The 9338-nt window shown below is 58.9% G+C and overlaps 1 pseudogene; it reads right to left on the reverse strand.

Annotated features, from left to right (window-relative positions):
* Positions 1–795: 795 nt before the first annotated feature.
* LOC119095474 (stomatin-like protein 2, mitochondrial) lies at positions 796–8886 on the reverse strand (annotated as a pseudogene).
* Between the last annotated feature and the right edge of the window lie 452 nt (positions 8887–9338).

A 9338-nucleotide genomic window follows, 5' to 3' on the forward strand; every position in this document is an offset into this window, starting at 1 on the left:
ATAGGAGATTTTTCACGACACCCCGCGCCCGAAACAAGTGATGGTCTGCTGCATTTCTGTATTTACATGAAGCCATATGAACAGCCCTGGACAGCCCTGGCGTCGGGTAACGCACCCATGACAACCTTAGACAGCTGTCAGCGCGTCCACGGCAGCGCCCAGCGTCTCCATGGCAACATCATCCGACTCCTGAGCAGGACCCCGCAGCGCCCGGCGGCCGCCGCCCGGCTCCACCACCGAGACACCCCACTCGACACGGCACGGCACGACACGACACGGCAGCAGCACACGACTGGAGGCGAGGCGAGGCGGCGCGACCCGCATGCTTTTGTCCAGGAGCCGGACTGAGCGCCCCGACAGACCAGGCCCGCGCGGGCGCCACGGCCGACCCGCCCGTCCCACTCCTCTCCCGTCCTCCTCCTGCTCCATCGGCGTCCTGCTTCGGGTAACGGGAGTCACAGCGACCAGCGCTGAAGAAGGACGCGTATGGGTGACCCACCCACGCGGTGGGCGGGTGTCTCGCCAGGCCCAGGGACGCCTCTTCTCTGGGGTTAGCGGAACAGGAGAGCGGACCGGCAGGAAGGCCGCACCCAACCACAACGCGACATACGAGTCGTCAAACAGGCGTCACCCGAGGTCAGCGGAGCGTGATCATCGGCCGCGCTGTCATTCCCACGGAATATTCACTTCGGTGCCAACGGATTACGCGACAGGCTCTTTGGACAGGTCCGATTCGAAGCGGATGGTGCACACTGCGGAAGAAATGTGTGCACAGCCTTGCTCGCCGCCGTAACCAATGCCGCAGAGCTATCATCCCGCTGCACCCGGGCCCTCGCCAGTACTGTGGCGCTTCGTGGCCGGTAGATGCGGCCGCTCGCTCTCGACACCGCACTGCCTGCCGTGATCACACTGGAAAGTACCCGTCCCGCTTCACGCGAAACTCACGGACGGCGACAAGGCGTACCGCTCGCTCGGCCCACCGCGAATCGTGCTAGCGACCCTGTCTGACTGTCCGTCCCGCACTGATCTCACTATCCCCGGCGTCTCGCCTAGCTCATGCCAGTCGGCCCGTCCGACATTCCTGTGGTCACGCTCTCCGTCACCGAGCCGCTGGCTGGCCGCGCGCCCATCTTGCCATCTGGCGGCACGGCGGTGCTGCCATCTATCGCGGCGGCGGCGTTCCTGCCGGTTACGGAGCCGTATATGGCCATGGCCTGTGACACCATGCCGGCCATGTTGCCCGTGTCGGCCGGCAGCAGCATGGTGTTGCTGCTCTTGGCCAGACTCTGGAAGGCGCGCACGTACTGCTCGGCGATGGCCAGCGAGGCGGCGTTCTGGCCGTTCGGCAGTGAGAGCGCCTCCGAGATGACGGCCAGCGACTGGGCGCGCGCGCGCGCCACAGCCAGCAGCGCCTCCGCCTCGCCCTCCGCCTTGTTCACCAGCTCGGCGCGCGCCGCCTCTGCGGGTGCGGACAAGGACACGTGATCGGGGCGCCGTGACCGGACACCGCAGGCACATGCGCCAGCAAACAGCGCAATGCGACGACGTAATGCAACTTGCTCTTGCCATTCACGGCTGTTTGAAGGCCCAAGGATAACGCGCAACATAAGCAGTAGCAAGCAGGCTCGGATTACGTGGCTGTGGAGCGAGTCCCTTCAGGTCAGCGAAGTCGCCAGTTGATATACGCTAGCTCATATCCGCGCAGCTCGAAACAGCGCAGGTTCGTAGCTTGGTTGCATGACGCCAGAGTGAATGTGAGGACCATCCGTGCGGACACGAGCGACAGCGCCACACCCACCTGAGGCAAGAATCACGCTCTGCTTCTGGCCCTCGGCCATGTTAATCTCGGCCATGCGGACGCCCTCCGACTCCAAGATGGCGGCCCGCTTCTTGCGCTCCGCCTGCGCCTGCATCTGCATCGCCTCCTGCACGTTGTGCGGCAGCTTGATGTCGCCTACGAGGTGAAGCGGCGCGATTAGAATCCAGTCAGCGTCCGCCGAAGACGACAAGCACGGTGTGTGTTGCGCTGTTGTCGCGGACATCCGATATCTGTGGTGAATCATGTAGGTGGCCTATCGTGGTGGTGCAGTGAATGGGACGCCAACGGCCATGCGGTGTGGAGATAGGCCCCCGGACCACTCATCGCAAATCTGGGTTCGAATCTCACACAATGCGTAAAATTTATACTGAAAACGTCTCGCTTACCAGTGTGAGTAGTTTGCAACGCTGGTGCAGGCAGAATAATACATGCCGATACAGACAGTCCAAAGTACCCCTAACCGCTGGTCGTAGAGGCCAGAAGCCAAAGAGTACCACCCCGCCCGGCCCACCCACTTGACCGGCTCACACTCCTCGTCCCCCAGCGGCAGGACCAGGACCAAGACGCTTCAGCAGCGGGTGACCTGGTCCCCGCACCCCAGCACCCACACCGACAGTGGCACCCGGCACGTACGAATCTCATATCGCAGGCAGGTGATGCCCCAGGACTCGCTGGCCTTGTTGATGGAGTCGACGATGGCGATGTTGAGGCTCTCGCGCTCGCGGAAGACTTGTCCAGCTGGATCTTGCCCAGCTCCGACCTGACCGAGGACACAGACGGGTGACCCGTGGCGGCTTCCACGCGGCGGCGGCCTCACCGCCCGGCGACTTGAGCTCACGCGTACGACTGTCACCAGGTCATTAAGGTGTTCACAGGGTAAAACGCAAAAAGTACGGCGGATTCACCGGCGCCAGCGGCCACCAGACTAGTCACGTGACTGGCGGTGACCACGTACGCCACCGGGGCAGCCGCTCGGACATGACACGTGACCAGCGGTGACCATGGGCGCCGCTGGGGCGCCGGTCGGTCGGCCCGAACATGGCACGTGACCGGCGGTGACCACGGGCGCCGCTGGGGCGCCGGCCGGTGGGCCGAACATGACACCTGACCAGCGGTGACCACAGGCGCCGCTGGGGCGCCGGCCGGTCGGCCAAACATGACACGTGACCAGCGGCGACCACGGGCGCCGCTGGGGCACCGGCCGGTCGGCCAAACATGACACGTGACCAGCGGTGACCACGGGCGCCGCCGAAGTGCCGGGCGGTCGGTCGGACAAACTCACGGCACCGACCCGGGCGCAGAAGCTGAGATTGGAGCCGAGACGGGCGTGACAATGATGGAGGCTCCAGAAATATCCCGTGGGCCCGTAGAAGCCTACGGTAGGGGGACTCGGCGCACCAGACCATGAAGGTGCGAAAGGTCTGACCCAGCCATAATTTATTCAGGCTATATAGCGGTTGTTTTACAGCCATCGGCGCGCGTTCCATTCCAACTCACTTGAAGCACGCCACCCTCTGTTTGCAAACGGCAATAGCGTACCGAACCGCCCCCCCCCCCCCCCCCATTCTTCTCACGTGCGGTGTGGCCCTACCTCATGGTGGTCTGGGCCAGCTGCGTGATGGCAAATTCCGGATCCTCAAACGCCGTAGCTGGCCTTGTACGGGTCGACGACGCGCAGGAACAGCACGCCGTCGATGTTTAACAGCACGTTATCTGACGCAGAGAGCGGCGCGTCAGAAGGGCACCGCGCGGGGGTCACGGGGTATGGGGTCACGACCCGATGGCACGCGGGGCGCGGGGAGGACCGTACAGACCGGCCAGCGAGCTGCCGTTGCTGCGCTGGCGCACAGCACAGGATGCTCATATTGCAAGAATTTATGCTGTGGAATGTTTTCACGGCTGCACAGATGCAGAATAAAGGTGGACGGAACGTAGATTTTAGAAGGTAGATTTACACGGAAGATAGAGATATTAAGTGATGATGTAACAATGTAAGCGCAGAACGTACATTCGGCACGGCTGCATCGGGTCAACGGTTTGGGTGCCCCTGATGGTGGGCTGATCCTGTGCCGAGAGGTCGAGATGAGGGATGGAATCCCAACATGTCTGTCATGAGAACTTGCTGGTCTCACATCGACTTCCAGATTCAAGTGGCTGTACTAACAACAGCCGTACTAACGCCATCACCGTGTCGAGCATTCGCACAATACCAGGAAACAGTGCTCCCAGAAATACATCAGGAGAACGTACCTCAAAAACGGTCGCTGGTTTTAGACATCCGGCAGGCCGCCCGTTAGTGCATGACAAAAAACACAGCCAGTTCTCCGAAGCATGACACTTAAGGCTGCTTACATTTGCGGCAAGCACTGTTCGGTGAACTCTATCTCATGTATGTAGTGTCCCTGACGAACCGCGTGGTGTACCCCTCCCCACTTGGAGTGTTCTGAAACTGCCTCTCCTCATGCTCTGGGCAGCGCTCAGTGTACACTGATGAGCGAAAACGGGCTGCTGACATACTCAGACTGACCCCGTCAGAAAAAACAGGCACTGTACGCTGTGTGCCCGCACAAAATAATCTCAGAGCAGGTATAAGAGGCGACGGTGCGGTAAGTTCCAATCGCGAAGAACCGCCCCTGGTGGCAGCACAAGTACCATGCAGGTGGCAGCACTGTTCCGCCGCCGCTGAGCGGCTTTCCGGGAGGCAGCAGACGGCAGCCACTGGAGGACCTGGCGGCCGTCTCTCACCTGACGTGATCGCAGACTGCTGCGGTATATCAATAGCCTGCTCCTTCATGTTCTGCACGTACTTGACGCGGTCCACCACCGGCAACCAGCAGGTTCAGGCCGGGCTCCATCACGCGCGAAGTACTTCCCCATGCGCTCCACCACCCAGGCCTGCGGGCGGGCGCGGCACGACCGCAGGGTCAGAGCGGCTGCCGTGCCCCGCCGCCGCCGCCGCCCGCCGACGCCCGGAGCTCTCGCCACAGCTCCAGTGCCCAGGCGGCGCGGGTGAAGACCGGCGTCGACCTGACCGGATCGGTCCGGCGGACACGGGCGGCGGCAGCGACCCGACTCCCTGTGGCATGCGAGCGGCGTGTGGCCCCGTCGGGCATGGCTCTGTACCGGTGCAGGCTCCGCCGCGAGCGACGCCGGGCGCATGCTGTCGGGGCGGCCACGTCCCGCCGCTGCATCACCTGGAGCGCCACCCGCCCGCCTCCACCGCCCGACACGCGCACCGAGCCCGCGCCCACCCACACCGTCCACACGCACACAACGAAAAACCGACGACACGCCAGCAGCCCGCAGCGCCGTCTCCAGCCTGCGGAGACCCTGTCAGCATACGCACCCCACACCCTCAGTCTCTCGCCTCGCACGGCGAGCCGCCGGCCTGCAGAGACCCCTGTCAGCACACGCACCCCACACCCTCAGTCTCTTCGTCTCGCAAGGCGAGCCGCCGGCCTGCAGAGACCGCTGTCAGCACACGTACCCCACACCCTCAGTCTCTCGCCTCGCACGGCGAGCCGCCGGCCGCGGGGGACGCCGCAGCAGGCAGCCGGCGGCGGCGGCGGGCGCCTACCTTCGGTGACACCCGGGATGTTGCACAGCTCGATCGGCATCTCGCGCAGATTGTGCACGTACTTGACGCGGTCCACGAGCGGCGCTAGCATGGCCATGCCCGGCTCCAGCACCTTGCTGAACTTGCCCATGCGCTCCACTATCCAGGCCTGCGCCGCGGCGAGGGGAGTGGAGGAGCGGCGCGGAGCACGGTCACGGAGCAGCCGGCGCGGGGCACGCCTCGCGGCGACGGGCGAGGTTCAGAGGACACGGAGTTCGTGCGGCGTCCTTACACCCTCAGGTACAGGGCACGCGACGAACCATAGCATAGCATAGCACCGCATCTCACCGTGCAGCGTCACACAGTTGGTGGTGTACACGGCTGGAGTACGACTGGTACGGTACAAGCGGTACGGTACACTGTGCAGGGCAGTTCAAAACATGACACGACGCTCTATCTGCCATGGACCCGGCCAGAGTGTGGTTCAAGCCTGACATCGCAGAAGATCTGCCGGCACAGCGCGTAGACCAACCTTGCCAGCCAACAGGTCACGCAAACCACATCCGGCAGCATACACGGCACAGTTACACGGCACACACGGCACAGCACGCACGGCTCAGTCCATATGGCACAACAAACGGCACAGCCATATGGCACAGAACGCATGGCACACATACATGGCACAGCACACACGGTACAGCACACATGGCAGCCCACATGACGTAGCGCGCAAGGCACAGCACAGCGCGCAGCACGCCCAGCATAGAACACACGGCACAGAACACACGGCACAGCGCACACAACACAGCCCATATGGCACAGCACACACGGCACAGCAAACACGGCACAGCACACACGGCACAGCACACACGACGCAGCACACACGGCACAGCACACACGACGCAGCACACACGACGCAGCACACACGGCACAGCACACACGACGCAGCACACACGGCACAGCCACACGACGCAGCACACACGGCAGCACACACGACGCAGCACACACGACGCAGCACACACGGCACAGCACACACGAGCAGCACACACGGCACAGCACACACGACGCAGCACACACGGCACAGCACACACGACGCAGCACACACGGCACAGCACACACGACGCAGCACACACGACGCAGCCGCACACGACACAGCAACACGACGCAGCAACACGGCACAGCACCACGACGCAGCACACACGGCACAGCACACACGACACAGCACACCGGAACAGCACACACGACACAGCACACACGGCACAGCACACACGACACAGCACACACGACGCAGCACACAGGGCACTGAACACCGCCAGATCACAGTCGGCACAGTGCAGGAGGCGCACGGTCCCCTCAGGGCGTGAATCCTGACGTATTGTTCAAGATACAGTGCAGATACAGATACCGATACAGTGCTCTCACGGACGACATCCAGCGGCGTGAGCGCGGGTCCGATGGAGCTGAGCAGGAGGCGATCCATGACCGGAGCACCGCGCCGGTAGATGAGCAAGCGTACAAAGTGCCACAAACATTTCGACGGTGTTACGTGTTTCAATTGATAAGTACGGACTGGCAGCGACTTTCCTATGTAACCAGCACTGGCCATGGGGCTGCAGTGTTTGAAAACCACAACGGCTTTGATGTTCTTTGATGTCCGCCCTGTTCGAAAACAACAGCAGCGTTGACATGGAGCTCCATTTCGATTATGGACTATGCTGGTCCGCAGGTCCGGTTTGGCCAGCCAGGTTGATGCTAGCCAAATTCATCGGCCGTGAGGAGTGCTCGTTACACTAGTATTGCCAACACAGCTCCATGCTTGGGCTTGATTGTGCATCAATGGAAGCGATTCAGACCTTGAATCAAGGCGTTTGCAACTTCAACTCTTGTTATGACAGCCATAAACAAGTTTCTAGCCCGACCCGATGTTCGCCCACTAAAATTAAGATATACTACCTCATCAAGTACCAGAAAGCCGATTTCGCCTGCTGACTACCACTGCCTCCCTCCCCTCCGCCCCCCCCCCCCCCCCACACACACACCATGGCCCCACCCCAGGCCTCGGCGCGCGCCCGACGGCAGGCCGCGGCTGCCGCGGCACCCACCTCCTGCTGTGGCACGAACATGATGACGGTGTTCATCGGCGTGGAGTGGCGCAGCCGGACCTGGCTGATGCGCGCCTGGCCGGCCGGCGAGTCCAGCGCCAGCGACAGTTCACCCGGCTTCAGCAGCGACGCACCGCGCTGGCGAACACAGCGCAGCCACAGTCAGCCATGGTGGTGGTGGAGTCACAGAATGTGATGAGCGCAGCCATGATGGGTGGGTGGAAATAACTGATAAGCAGGAGTAACTGACACTGCACAGTATAAAATGATGGCACTAATAAAACTTGATCATTGTGCCAGAATGCATAACAAACCAAGTCATGGTAAAAACTGTATTGCTAAAAACCTTATTGTTTGTTAGCAGCTTAAGACAGCTCAATGACAATAATAACATTGGCTCTTCATCTTTTATGCTGTCTGCAGGATATGAACACCATTTCATGGGCCAACTCAAAAACAACTGAGGCATTTTAAAAGTAATTCCTGTTCTGGTGCATTTTGGATGCATCTGAGTAGAACCTAGATGTCATGTAGCATTACCAAACTTTGCAAATACCAGTATATGGAAAAATATCTGCAATGTTTGCTAGAGAAGACTTTTTCAGGTACCATACAGAGTTTTAAGGCTATGGGCAGCTTGTTTTCAAAAGGCTACAGTGGATGATATTAATTCTAACCAATCAAGTGAGTGATGTGTGGACATTACCTAACTTGACCCCATTGCATTAGACTTAAACTATCTTGGGGGTTCTGACCACAATGGCAAAATCTATCTGCTTGATCATCCTGACCATCAGTGTGATGCTTGTTACATTAAGGTCCAGGTTTGATGAAACTCCAGGCACGTGTACATACATGAATAAGCAAATGTGATGAACTTTGTCTTAATGGTGGCTGGCTGGCAGGCAGAGGAAATTTGCTGGGATGTTCATTGGCATCTCACAGCTGTGGGCTGGTGGATCTGTATATTTGTGATGGTTTGGCCTTATGTGATGTCAGGAAATTAAGTTTCTTCTCTGCATGGCACACACATCACTCATGCTCACAGAAGCACAATACAACATCAACCACAGCTTCCAGTATTTAAGCTAGGCGATATGGAGTGGCAGTGTACAATCGCAGTGATAGCATCATCAGACATAATTTTCCAGAAGTCACCACTTATATTACATCCAAAAAGCACACTTTTAGTAATCTGTGTCAGGCTGGGGCAGCAGAATTACATAATACAATAAAAGCACCCTGCCCCAGTATTTTACCCGCAATGCTCGCAGGCCCATGTGTCTCATGGAAAACATCTTCAACGAGCTTATTCACGAATCCAAATTTGGTCCTTAGAAGGCCCAAATCGCCCCTCACAGCACGCCGGGAATCAGCACTTCCCAATATAAGGGTACCGCCGGCACTCGTCGCCGCGTCACACTGAAAACAGCCGCAGAAGCAGCGTGTCGCCTGTCCCAGCTGCGGCACAAATGGCTACGAAAACGCATGGTGCATCAGCTGACGAGTCCGGTCCGTCGCCGTTGGAACTAAATGACGGCACTGGGTGCTGTCGGGGTGAGTTGCACGCTGGACGATGATCAATCTTTACTTGCTTTACTCTCTGTTAAGTAGTTAAACACATGTCGTGTGGTACACCGCCTTATTCTGTCATGTCTATCATATCTTTCGTGACATTTGGTATATATATATATATATAATATATATATATATATATATATATATATATATATATATACCAAATGTCACGAAAGATATGATAGACATGACAGAAGGCGGTGTACCACACGACATGTGTTTAACTACTTAACAGAGAGTAAGCAAGTAAGTAAAGATGTGATTATATATATATATATATATA

Source organism: Pollicipes pollicipes, unplaced genomic scaffold, assembly GCF_011947565.3.
Source record: "Pollicipes pollicipes isolate AB1234 unplaced genomic scaffold, Ppol_2.1 Scaffold_4219;HRSCAF=4965_pilon_pilon_pilon, whole genome shotgun sequence".
Lineage (NCBI taxonomy): Eukaryota > Metazoa > Arthropoda > Thecostraca > Pollicipedomorpha > Pollicipedidae > Pollicipes > Pollicipes pollicipes.